The following is a 13,245-nucleotide window of genomic DNA, read 5'->3' on the forward strand; positions in this document are numbered from 1 at the left end:
GCATACGGAGCTGGGTCGAGCTTCCCGCTTCTGCGATTGCCGCCATTTCTCACCCTGAGGAAAGCGAGCTGGGCGGCATGTGTGCCACGCCGTGCCCTTCTCATTACAAAGCCGGGTCCCCTGGGGGGTTGTAGGGAGGAGCGGGAGGGGGGGCCCTAAGCCACGGAGTACGAACTGGCCAGTCCCTGTCCCGGAGACGGAGCTCTCCTGAAGGGGGAATAATTGAGCGAAGGCGCCCCGGTTCTCTTCCCCATAGCCCCACACTGGGGAAAAAAAAAAAAACAATCGCCCGAAAGGCAAAGCGGTGGTCGGTGGTCCGAAGCGAATTGGGAGTCGGGGCTCCTCTCCGCTCCGGCGGCGTCTCTTTTTATTATTATTTTATTACTTCTTTTTACTTATTTGATTATTTATTATTATTACTTTTTTCTTATTTTATTTTGTACTTTTTACTCTTTTCCGCGCACCGCCGAAAAACAACAACAACAAAAATAAAATAAAATCGGACGAAGTGAAAGCGGGGGGGGGAAAGGTCCCGCAAAAACTCCTTTCGTTCTGGCTCTCGAAAGGTTGGCAAAAAAAGATAAAAGAGGGAAGGAAAGGGGTCACAGGGGAAAGAAAAAAAAAGGCAGGTCTGTGGGGAAGATTTTGTGTAGGTCGTCCGCAATACGTATCTCTTAGGAAAAACAGCTCGCCGTCCCTCCTAGCCCGCCACCACACTCTGGGTCTGCCGCTATCCTGCTCCCGCCACCCACCCCACCCCCGCTCCACTCGCAGCATCCCCGGAGAAAGCGCGGGGAGAGCGAGTCCCCCTTTTTAAAGCCCGCGCTGTCAGGATGGTCTCCGTGGCCTCCGTGCCGTCCGGGCTCACCTGGCCTCGGATCTTTCCCTAAAGGGAAAAGATATCCCCGCCGCTTCCTCTCAACCCTCCCTTGGGGCACTTCAGGCACCAAAGCCAGCGAAAGCCACAGTCCGTTCACTGAGGCGAGAGGCTTCCTCTTGTACAAATTTCCGCGCGACGTCTCTCTCTCTCTGTGTGTGTGTGTGTGTTTGTGTGTGTGTGTGTAAGGAGAAAGAGAGAGAGAGAGAGAAAGAGCCTGTAGAAATAATTTTCGGTTCTGCCAGGTAAAAAAGCAGGGTCGATCTGGAGACAATTAAGAGTTGTCGCCTCACGTTTGAATCGCCTCGTCGCTTGCCTCCCGAAAGCCGTGCAGCCGCGAGAACGTGTGAATGTGCATGGGCGTCGATGAATCCCCCTAAAACGCGTGTGGGGTGCTGGCTGGAGTTTTTCCAGCGAAGTGTCAGTCGAAAGTCCCTGAAGTGTCCCGGAAAACAAAGCAAAGCAAAACCTAAGGCGGGGGTGGGGTGGGGGTGGACCCTCCATCTCAAGTCGGTGAAGAGCCCTGAGGGGCGCGTAGGAAAATGCTACGTGCGTTGGGGAGGAGGTGTTGAGATTTTCTCTCTTTCCTCCAAATACGAGGTGGTTGGTGGGTGAATAAATAATACTTCAATAATCCGCCGCACCCATATTCGCGAAATTACACCTTAAAGCACCTTTCCTTAGAAATGTAGATTTTACTTCTCAGGTGCTACTACGGCACCTGATTTGACAAGGATATGGATGCTCTCTCTCGTAAAGTTAACAAAATGAAGCCATTCTCGGCTGATCACACCACCTCTCTGTCGTTTCTGGACGCGAACCCAAACTCAAGTAAATGTGGGCAATATACCCGAGTCTAACAAAGGTAAATGAATGGAGGACAGGCTTAGATTTTGCTCGAATTCTAGTTCGACTAAATGAATTTTTGCTTTTCTCGCGAGGGTCGCCTTCCTTCAATAGTAAATAAAATAAACGGCTCTTCAGCCAGTTTCGAGACTTTCCTTTCCAACCCAAGCACCTTGATGGTAACAGAAAGTTTTCCAGCAAAGGAGATTCCTCTGAATTGCTTTAAAAGCCCTAATAAAAAGAATGCCAGAGGGCTTCCAAGGACAAGAAAAAGGATATGATTATCACACACTCTCCCCTTTTGAGATGGGCCGTGTGAAGGGTTGTATTTTGTTTTAACCTTTTTGGACACTTGTTTTTCTCCCCTGGAGTTAGCCCACATGATATACCTGCGTTTTCTCCTCTTCTGTGTGTGACTTTGCTGGGGTTCCAGTCAGTAACTGGAAGATCTCTCTCTCTCACACACACACACATACACACACACACAAAAAAACATTTTTTTTAAAGACACACAACTATTACAAGGAGGTAGTAGACTAGAGGGTATTTGTCCCTTGTAAATGTGCGTATGAATGTGGGTAAGAGGCACGGGGAGGGGGGAGAGCAAGAACAGAGAAGGTGAAAGGGAGCACCTAACCCTCCTTCGGCCGCACAGAATATTTGTCCCAAATGGAGGGTTGCAGGAGGTCTGCTTTGTAAGGCTTTGCGAAGTCCTTCCTGCAAGGTAGTTAATAAAACTCCTAAGCAGCCATCAGCTTTGTATTTTATGTAGTGGACAGAGAAAATCTTCCAGGGCTTTAATGTATGAAATAACTAAATGCCTGTGTGGCAGCTGTTTCTAAAGCCAAAACTAACTCTTTGGAAGAAGGGGAGGGGTGGGGAGAGGGGAGACGAAAAGACTGCTCTTTTTTTTCTTCCTTTGGTGCCATTTTGGATGTCATCTGTTTCCTTGGTGACTGTGTTCAGCCCCCCAAAGCCCCTGAGCGCCTGGATTGTTCGAAAAAAAGCATGCTATTTCTGCACCGTCATTTATCACTGTCACCGCATAATGATTCCCCTTGCAGCTCCTTATTGATGTTTGTAATTGCATTATCTCATAAAGGGGAGGGGTGGGGTGGGGGGGGAAGAGAGATGATCAATGAAACTGAGCTGTGCATTGTGGGGTCAGGAGATACACAAGTAGTGTTTGTGTGTGTACACACACACACACACACAAACCCCGCAGAAACAGAAGAGCTGTTCTGAATTGGGGGTTGGGTGGGCGGGTGAGGTTATTCTTGTGTACGGTACCTGATTGTATGGGGATATCATCCTCTCTCTCTCTCTCTCTCTCTCTCTCTCTCTCTCTCTCTCTCTCTCTCTCTCTCTCTCTCTCTCTCTCCCCAAGGTTTAAGTAACTTTTTGCCCAAATGCAGAACCGCTCCTTGCCTTGCATTTCAGCGAAGGAAGGAACAGTCCTGCCTGCTGAGAAGTGTCCTCCGCTGTCACAAGTGGGCAGAGGAAAGTAGTGAATAAGCACTTATGACCCTCCTTTTCTTTCTCTCTCGCTCTCTTTAATATTCCCCGTTTTCTACAACTACCCGTTTTTTCCTCTCTCTTTTGGTCCAAAGAGTAATTGGCAGAGACACTCTCCTGGAACTACCTTCAGCGCCGGCTTTTTTCCCTAGTCCTTCTAGCGAGACCCCACTTTTCTGCCACCAGTATTTTCCGCTTAATGAATTTGGATTGCGAATTTAACGCGGATCAGGCGCCTCCCAGCTTCTCCGTCTGACCATTTCCCTCCAAGGTAGCTGAGGACTCGCTGTTTCGTCCCCTTACCTGAGTAGAAAGAATAAACCAACCCGCCTTCTGAAACTGGAAACTGGGACCCTCTCCTCTCAGCTCATCCTCATGAAATGGTCCCGTTACCAGCTGGCAAGGTGTGGGGGAGAATGGTCCTGGCTAGCTAAACAGAATGGCATAGTGGTGCCACGTGAGGTTAGGACATTCCACAAAGAAATAAAAGCCAGGAGGTTGCAAGAAATGGGAATAGAAAGGGGTTGATGTGGGGATGTGCTTTTGCGCTCCGACTTTGTAAACCCATTGATTTGACCGCGGATCCTGTTGATTTCAACGGACCCGGCAAGATCCTGATTGCAACGCGTCATTCCTGCTCTCCTCTTTTCATTGCCCTCTCGGGATCGTGCAGAGATCTCTCAACGGTGCCAAGTTTGTTTGTTCAGCCTGGGCGATGAAGGGGTATCCAAAAGGTCCAGCCGCATTCAAAGCACAGGTTTTGGAAATTCGAACTCCTTTCTGCATTTGCTAATCTTTCTCTTATTTATCCTTCCCCTTCCCACCGCCCCGGTTTTTGGGTGGTTTTGGGATAAGTAAAAAAAAATGCCAAACAGACTACACATATCCATATTTCAAGAAAAAAAAACTTGGTGGCAATCCCTTTCTTTAGATAAAATAGCATATCTTTCTTTAGATAAAAATTTCCTCGGATCACCTTATTGCACTTAACTCCCATTCACACCTTGGTCGAGCTTTAAATTTCACCCTGCCCATGGAATGTATCGTAGCCGCTTTGACTAGGCACCTCCATAGCACACCTCCACTTAAACTGGTGTCTCCAGGCCTGTTTGCCAAATGCCACCTTCACTTCTGCGATACCTGAGTCGGGGCAAATGCCCTTAGAATTAAGGTACAAGACCTATTAGGGATACATTGCCTGAGAAGGGAGATTTAATTGAAGGCAGAAAGATGATTCAATATCCCAATAAGAACGCGCCTCTCCTTTCAATCCAACCCCCGCCACGCCCCTGCACCAGAGAGACCGGGGTGGGGGGGCTGTATTTAGGTTTTAGAGTCGAAGCGTTGAAAATGCACAGAATTGCCAGCATACACACAGAAGAACTGCGCTATTCTCACTGAATGGTGAGGAGGTAATCGTGTTAACCCGGGCGCCAATTTTAACTGAGTAGGCTGGGGGAATCCTCGGCTCTCCAATGTCCTTGGCTTAAGACTAGCAGTGAAAATTTGCCAAATTGCCAGCAGCAGTACACAACCCCTAGTTTTTCCTTTTCCGGTTTTTTTTGTGTGTGAGGAAGAACAAAGAATAAAAGCATTTTGGCGAAGCTGCTTGGTTTACAAGGTCTTTGTCACAGCTTTGGAGCTGCAACTTCCTTTGGTTCCTATTTCAGTCTGAAAGTAAAAGTCACTTTGGTGAGATTCTCCTATTTTTTTTTATAAATCTAATCGTTCTCCCACCTCCAGCCGTCTTTCCATCAGGACTGCAGCTATATAAACAGAAACACTCTTGGCTGTATTTCGAAAGAACCGTTTGATAGGGATCACCATGTGAATGTTATGTTATGTTTGAATTTCATTTTCGGAGGACTTCCTCTTCCTTCTCCCTACCCCCAGTAAATTAATCAAAATGAGTCGTTCATCCAGAATAATTTTTTAAAAGAGAGGAAGAATAATATTTCATGCCAGGAAAGCTTGGTTAAAATAATGAAAAATCACTCTCAGCTTAGAAATTATTTATTTATAGAACAAATCTTATATTAACATTTTTTTAAAAAAAACATAAACAACAGCTGAATCAACAACAAACTCCCTCCTGATTTACAGTTATTAAATATTTGATTGTCATGTTAATACTTCATATTCTGTCTTTTATTTGCATTTTAATCTATGGAATATTTACAGTAGTTTTTTGCTTTCCCCCTCCCCCAGTGATTGATTACAGATGGGGAGGGGGAAAGCATAATGACCTGCAAGCTAGCTTCCCCCCCTCCCCCTTTCGCTGTTTACGAAGCCTTTTTCAACAATGGTAATGCGACCAGGACAAATAAATTATGTCCTTTCTAGACGTCAGAGAAACGCTGTTCTATTTCCTCCCAAATACTTATTTTTTCTTCTCCTCAATCCCCGGCATGGTGTTTTTTTTTAGGTAGCTGCTTTTCTGATTTTTTAAAAATATTTAAAACAATTAAGTCTGATGGTTTTTATCAAATGAAATAGCAACTATGAGCTTGAAAATAAATGTTGTTAAGAATTTTCATTTCTTCCTTCCTTCCTTTCTTTCCTTCCTGCTTTTTTTTTTACAGGTTTAAGATGAAAACTTCCAGAATCACTAGAAATGCTCTCGGTCGCCTCAAGTGTGTTGAGAAGAGGTCGGATAGTCTCCTGTTGCCAGACAAACAACGGAAGACAAAAGAAACAGCCGCGGTCGTTTCTTCCCTTGCTTAATTTCGTGGCTTTATTTGCCAATACATTTTCGGTTCGGGTGGCTCCCAAGATCCAGTTATTAGGTGGGATCCAGTCCAGTCTCTAAAATGTGGGCAGCGGTGACCCTTTCTCTATAGAAAATAGATGTCTGCGGAGGAGCGGTCGCCTACTTCTGTCCTAAACAATTATTAAACGTGTCTGGTTTTTGAGATGTGTGTATCTATGTATATTTGTATGTATCTATCTATGTATGTATGTATGTATGTATATATGTGTGTGTAAATTTATCGCAGAACCGACGGTGATTGTGGGGCCTCACATACTAACTGCCGGGTGAAGGGAAATTCATATGAAAAGCGGGCAGGGGGGAGAAGTGACAGGCAGATTTGATAGATTGCTCTTGCTTTTTTTTTTTTTAAGGAAGGAAGCAAAACCACATCATTGTCTCCGCGAAATGGCTCGTTTCCTGACTCACCTCCCTTATCGAGGTGCCCGTTCACACAGACCTGGCTCCCAAGCGGAGAGGTGACCAGTCCCCCTGTCTGCAACTTCCCGTTTAATGAAACCTCTCTGGCTTGCAAAACCGGGACCAAAGAACTTGAACGCTATTTTATCGCAGCTAAAAACGGCGCGGGCTTCTTCTCTCCCGTGCGGCTGTGCTCTTGTGACTGGGTGAAGCGGGGGAGAAGGAGGCGAAGGGGCGCCCGCGGTCGTTCTCCTGCCAATAACGCTTGGAAGGTTGGCTGGGACCTCGTTTCCAAGAGTCTTAAGAAACGACCTTTTGTGAAGTCAGGGGCGCCAGACAACTACTCAATACTCCCCCACTGCCTTAACAGCAAAGAGTTGAACCTTATAGATATATCGCCCGATAGCAAAAAAATATTATCACGGACAAGCGTTTTGAAAATCCGGAGTAAGGAAAGTACAGCGCAGGAGCCTCGCTCCAGCAAATTGGTGGGACGGGACGGGACAAGTTTCTGACAACCGTGTGGCGGGTGGGGAGAATTCATGGGCTTAAAAAAAAAAACGATGGTGGGGTCCCAGGTAGAAAAACCAGCCGCCGCAGCCCGGCGTTTTAAGAGTTGGAAATAGATTCGCGAAGACGGCGGGGGGGCCGGGTTGGGTGGGTGGGGGAAGAAACTGAAACGCAGAGCGGGGCAGACGAGGAAGAAATTGAACGCCGAGGTTTTCTGCCCTCGACTGTCGTTTTAGTGGGGGGTGGGGGGGGTTAGTAAGCGCCAGATTTATTGACGGCCGAGGCTCTAAAGGAGAGACGGTGGCCAGCCACCAAGGCGAGAGAAAAAGGCTCCCGCCTTAAGCCGGTGGCTGCCTTGGCTCGTTACTGGCGGGGCGCAACCCCCGGGCGAAAGGCGAAAGTGGCCTCTCGCCAGCCGCACTTCGTTTCTGCCACGTTAGGATAGATGACATCCAAATAAACAAGGGGCTTCCCGCCGACCAGGCGGCGAAGTGCTGGGCCCAACGGAGCGCAGAGGCGCAAACAGCCCTTGAGAAGGCGAGCGTCTCCCTCTTCCCCTCCCTCTTCCTCTCTCTCTCTCTCCTCCTTCTCTGCCTGTTGCCCCTAAGAGCAGGGGTCTTCAAACTTGGCCCTTTTATGACTTGTGGACTTCAACTCTCAGAATTCCTCAGCCAGCAAAGCTGGCTGAGGAATTCTGGGAGTTGAAGTCCACAAGTCATAAAAGGGCCAAGTTTGAAGACCCCTGCCTAAGAGTATCGGGCCAGCGCAGGTGGGTGGCGAAGACAACGGCTTGAAACAGTGGCGCGACCCGTGGGACCCCCCACCTCCTCCTCCTCCTCCTCCTCCTCCCGGGAAGCAAGTGAAGGGGGGAGGGATGTCTTTGGAGGCGGGGAGGCTGGGCCCGGAACGTGGTTTCACTCCTTCGAGGATCGCAGAGTAAAAGGAGTGACGGGGGGGTTCCTGCATAATATCAAAGATGACGGCGGTCGGCCTCAGCCAAGCGTTCGGCGGAGGTTAAGCTTCCCAGCGGGCGAGGGGACGCGAGGTTATATTAAGCGCGGGAGAGTGACGCACGAGGCGTGCTCAGGCCTCCGCCCACTGGCGTTGAGGGCCATCGAACGGCCCCGGGAGGCCCCGCGATTATTGGAAGTAAAGTTCCGCTGATTTCCATGGAACGTCGCTTCCGGTGAACGCACGCTCCTAGGGTTTCGAGCTGGCAGCTCCGTCCCTGCGCTTCTGCGGGCAGGGGGGAGAGATGCGAGGACGCTCTCCGTTAAGACACACGCGCGCGCGCACGCGTGTTTTCCCGCCTGCCTCTCCGTAAACGGATCCTGATCGCGGGAGGACCTTGGTTCTGCGCTGGTTAGGAAAGAAAGAGGAGGAGAGCGGGTCCAAACCCCACTGGGGATCCTATCGCACCCTGGCCACTTCCAAGCATCGAGGGGAGGGGGTGGGGGGAGAACTTGGCACTGGCTTGCCAAGGTCAGAGTGAGGGAGGCTATCTTGCTTCTTTCTTTCTTCAGTTCAGATTAGAGCTGGAAGGGGACCTTGGAGGTCTTCTAGTCCAGCCCCCTGCTCAAGCTGGAGACCCCTATACCAGGGGTCTTCAAACTTTTATGACTTGTGGACTTCAACTCCCAGAATTCCTCATCCAGGCATGCTGGCTGAGGAATTCTGGGAGTTGAAGTCCACAAGTCATAAAAGGGCCAAGTTTGAAGACCCCTGCCCTATACCGTTTCAGACAAGTGACTGTCTAGCCTCTTCTTGCAAACCTCCAGTGATGAAGCCGCTTGACTTCAAGTTGACTGCAGTTGGGGGGAGGAGGGGGGGTGGGTGGGTCAGCGCCTGCCCGTTCGCCTGCTCGAGGCAATCTAAACCCAGGGCTAGTCTTCACTGGCATCTGGAGATGGCGGCGGCGGCGGCGGCAGCAGCAGCAGCAACAACGCAATCTGAACTCCCCTCCTTTTACCTGGATTACACCGACGTACCTAGAACTTGGTACCTGCGCCCTCCATCCTTGACGTTCAGGCAGGCTCCTCTTTCACCTCCCGATCAGAGCTGCTGTCGGTGTGTGTGTGTGGGGGGCAGTATTTAATTTCCACAAGCGTGGTTTGTTACCACAAGTCACCCTACCTGTATCCGATGTTACTCTCCTGACCTTTTTCACAGCCACCTTACTTCAATGCTCTTGGGTTAGTTTCCGATTTCTCTTTTCCCAACCAGACCCAGATTCCCAATCGTTTCCCGCCTATGAAGAAAACAATTAGAGAGCTATTCTGCAGCCCCTTAGCGTGGCCACTTGTCTGTTTCACTTCAAAGGGCGGCAAGCAAATCGTTTCCAGAGTTTAGAAGTAATTAGGCTACATTTAGGGAAACATCTAAGTAAAGCCGAGAAGCGTCTTGTCCTCGTTCCCTTTTCAGGCTGGGAGCTGTTTCTTGGACACAGGACGCGTTGTTGGTCGTGGTGGTGGTGATGATTAGTTAGGCTGTTGAAAACTTAACATTGGCCCAGCACGCAAATCACAGCCCGATGGAAGTTAAGACGATTTGGTACCCACAAACCGACCTGTGACCTCGGCTGCTTTATGAACGGGCAGGTTGAAAAAAAAAAGGACGGGATGGGGGCGCGCTGCGCGGGAAAGTAATTGCGCATAATTAATGCTGAAGAGAAAATGGTCACATAATAGGCTGCAAAAAAAAAGCCATCTGTAAGTGTGTATCCAGGGAACTTTAAAAAAAAACAAAAAACCTTTCCTTCCCAGCCAGCCCCGGCGCCCCGATCATTCTGCTCTAGCAACCTATTGGGAAATAAATGGGACTTTCTTCCAAGTTCTCTTAAAAATGACCGCCTAGGGGATTCTACGGGTATTGGGAAGAAACCTACAATTTCATTAACAGTATTCGCTCGTTCCTTATTCTCTGTTGGAATAATTTCACATGCACTTTCTGATTGTGAAAATTCCTATTTGGCTCATAATTACAGCAGATTGCATTATTCCTTGTGTGTGTGTGTGTGTGTGTGTGTTTGTGTTTGTATACGTGCTTTCTCTTCCTCCCCTTTCAAGATTGGCTCCCCGGTTCCAATTCTTTCCGCATTGTGTAGATATAATTTGCTGAAGATATTAAAAGAATTGTTGATAAAAATCAGCCCCATTTTTTCCCCAAGGAGTGATTACTGTTATAAAAAAAATTACAAAAGAATACTCGGAAATAAGTCTCACTGGTGTATAATTATACAGAGAGCTGGGTGTGCAGGATTGTAGCTTTAGGCTGAGATTTAAAACATGTTGACTTACAAAAAGGCTCCAATAAAATAAACACGATTTATTTGTTAATGAGGACAAGGAATAGTTTAACTGTATTTGAACCTGCCATTTTATTTTTATTTTTTTTAAAAAAATCATGTACCACCTGTGGCTAGGAAATTGATATTTTTGTCCATAATATAAGCTTATAATACATTATTATATGTATACTGAGGAAACTGCACTGTTCACAGTCTTTTATAAAAAAAGAAGAAAATCAGGACACTTTCCTTGAGAATGATGGCCAGGTTACGTTGCCTGCACTGTGGATGGTGGGGTCAGGGTAAAAATACAATTTGCTTTTGCTGTTGTTCACTATTTTATCCTTAAAAGGTCAAAATCCTCCAATTAAGCACACACACACCCAGAGTCCTGCGCATGCACACAGAGTCTAGCTCATCCCCCCCTACATCTAAAATCGCGTCTGCCCAACAAATTGAGCTAAATCAACTCAGCTGGAGCCCTCAAAAGCAATACAAACATACTAACAAATTAATTTTTAAAAATAGGCTGCCTCGCAATGGGATATCCTCAGCTTTGCCTGTGTCAGCTTATTTATTAAATTTCTACACCGCCATCTCCCCTAAGTGATTCTGGGCGGTTTACAACACATAATAATACCGTATATGTATTAGTATTTATTTACTATTTCAATTTTTACACAGCCACCCAGCTCGAATATATGACATCATCAGGCTTGCAATTTCAATCCAAATATAATATAAAATTATACATAAAACTATATAAAACTACTACTTAATCAACAGCTGAGGTATAAAAAACAATGTCAACAATCAGGATAATCACTGTATAGACTCTATCATCCTCCAGATCTCCAAGCTGGGGCGGGGGGGGGGGGAGAAGGAGGGGAGGTTTTAAGTCCTTTTACAAAGCCAGTAGGGCCAGTGTTATCCCCCAGGGAATAATGCCCCAAACCAGGGTTAGGCAACCTTGGCTCTTTTATGACTCGTGGACTTCAACTCCCAGAATTCCTGAGACAGCATGGCTCAGCATGGAAACCTCTCCCTTTTCCCTCAGCACAGCTGGCTCAGGAATTCTGGGAGTTGAAGTCCACGAGTCATAAAAGAGCCAAGGTTGCCTACTCCTGCCCCAAATGAAAGATGACATGATACAAAAGGTAACAAATGGGATTTGGAACATGCCTTTTCCGCCAGACCTGATAGGATGGGTAGACATAATTGAGAGGGCCAGTTTGAGGGTAGTGGTTAAAGCACCAGGCTAGAATTGGGGAGACCATGAGTTCTAGTCCCACTTTGGTCATAGTGCGTGACTTTGGGCCAGTCACTCTCTCTCAGCCTTAGGAAGAAGGAAGCAATGGCAAAGTACTTCCAAAAAATATTGCCAGGAAAAACTGCAGAGCAGTGCAGGAAGTCCAAGGAGTCAAAACGGATTTGAAGAAACAACAAAAGAAGAAAAAGAGGAAGAAAAGATGTAATTGGGGAGAGGCAATTCCTCAGATAACTTGGTCCCTTTGGGCAGACATTTTTGTTTGTTTCATTTACTATTTTCATTCTTGTATTTCTGACTGCTTCATCTGAAAGTAATCCAAACTTTTCTCTTTAGATATATCAGGAGCACAACTATGATTATTACAGTGAGTAGAAGTTATTGTATGGATCCATCTCCCCTCCTCCACCGCCACCACCAGCCCCGGCCCTTTTTTGTATTGTGGCTGAAAAAGAGGTACTTCTGCATATTGATTTGAAGTAGATTTTCCTAGCTTGGCATCTCTAGATGCTTGAGGATTCCAGTTCCCAGAAATCCTATCCTTCTAGGCTGAAGGACGTATGGTTGGGAATTCTAGCAGTTGGCCTCCCAAAGCATCTGAAAGGTGCAGCATTAGCTACTTTAAGGAATAAACAGAGCGTTCTGGCCCAGCATAGAGAGATAGGAAGGGCAAAGTTCCAAGAACAATATTTTTAAAACCAAAATGGTCATTTCAGGAAAAAAAGAAAAAGAAAAGAATGATTCTTATGCTTCCCTGGAGCAAAAGAAGAGTATTTAAAGATGTCATACATGTGTGAGCATACACATACTTATTGTAGACGCAATTTTAAAAAGCTGACAAAGTACCACAAGATAGAGATGATATGCCACTCAGTATTAGCAATTGCCTTGGGCCTGCTCCAGTTGGTACTTTTGATGCTTGCACAACCACATTCCACGCAATCATTTGAATGGCAGTTATTTAAGGCATAAATAAAATATCAGTCTTGCAACAGGAGGAGAAGTATTATAACTCTCCATAATTTGTGCATTTAACTGGGGAGAGTTCAAATAACCCGGTCCCTTTTGAGGCAGACTTCATTGCTCCATGTAATGGTAGGGCAAATTCTACTACAAAATATTCCTATTTAGTCCAAAGGGGGGGGAGAAAGGGGGGGTTAGGTTGCCCCATTCACTGCCAAAACATGACTGTCTTGAAGAATGGCTCTGCTGGCTAAGGATAAGCTGCTTTCTCCACTGAGATAGCCTCTTCTTGCCTTGTTCTGGTTCAGTACAAGATAAGCTGCCATGTCATCCAAGTGGTGTCCACCTTGCATGCTGCAATAGACTTGATAGAGTCGCTTAATGTATGTGAAGAGCACAGCAACATCAATACTTTTTAATTATGGGCAAAAATTCTGGGATGCCTAAAGAGTTACTTCCAGGTGCCACAATATGATAACAAGTTGGAACTTGGTCCTTGACATATCTCTGGAGCCTATCACATTCAACAAGATTAGAGAGTATTTGGAAAAGTGCTGTTCGAATGGAGTTATTTAACTTACTCATTAGATTTAGCAACCTAACAGCAATCCCTTCCCCATTTTTCCCTACAGTAACTCTGTAGGATCAGTTGTACAGGCAGGTTGTGACTGGCCCAAAGTCACACAGTTTGCTCCCATCACTGAAGGTGAACTTAAGCCCAAGTCTGCCTCATCCTTCCACAATGCTTTAATAACTATACCAAACTAGTTTTCCAATTTTCCTGCTTCTGGTTCATGTAACACAACTGAGGT

The sequence above is a fragment of the Vipera berus genome, assembly GCF_964194415.1.
Source record: "Vipera berus genome assembly, chromosome: 1".
Classification (NCBI taxonomy): domain Eukaryota; kingdom Metazoa; phylum Chordata; class Lepidosauria; order Squamata; family Viperidae; genus Vipera; species Vipera berus.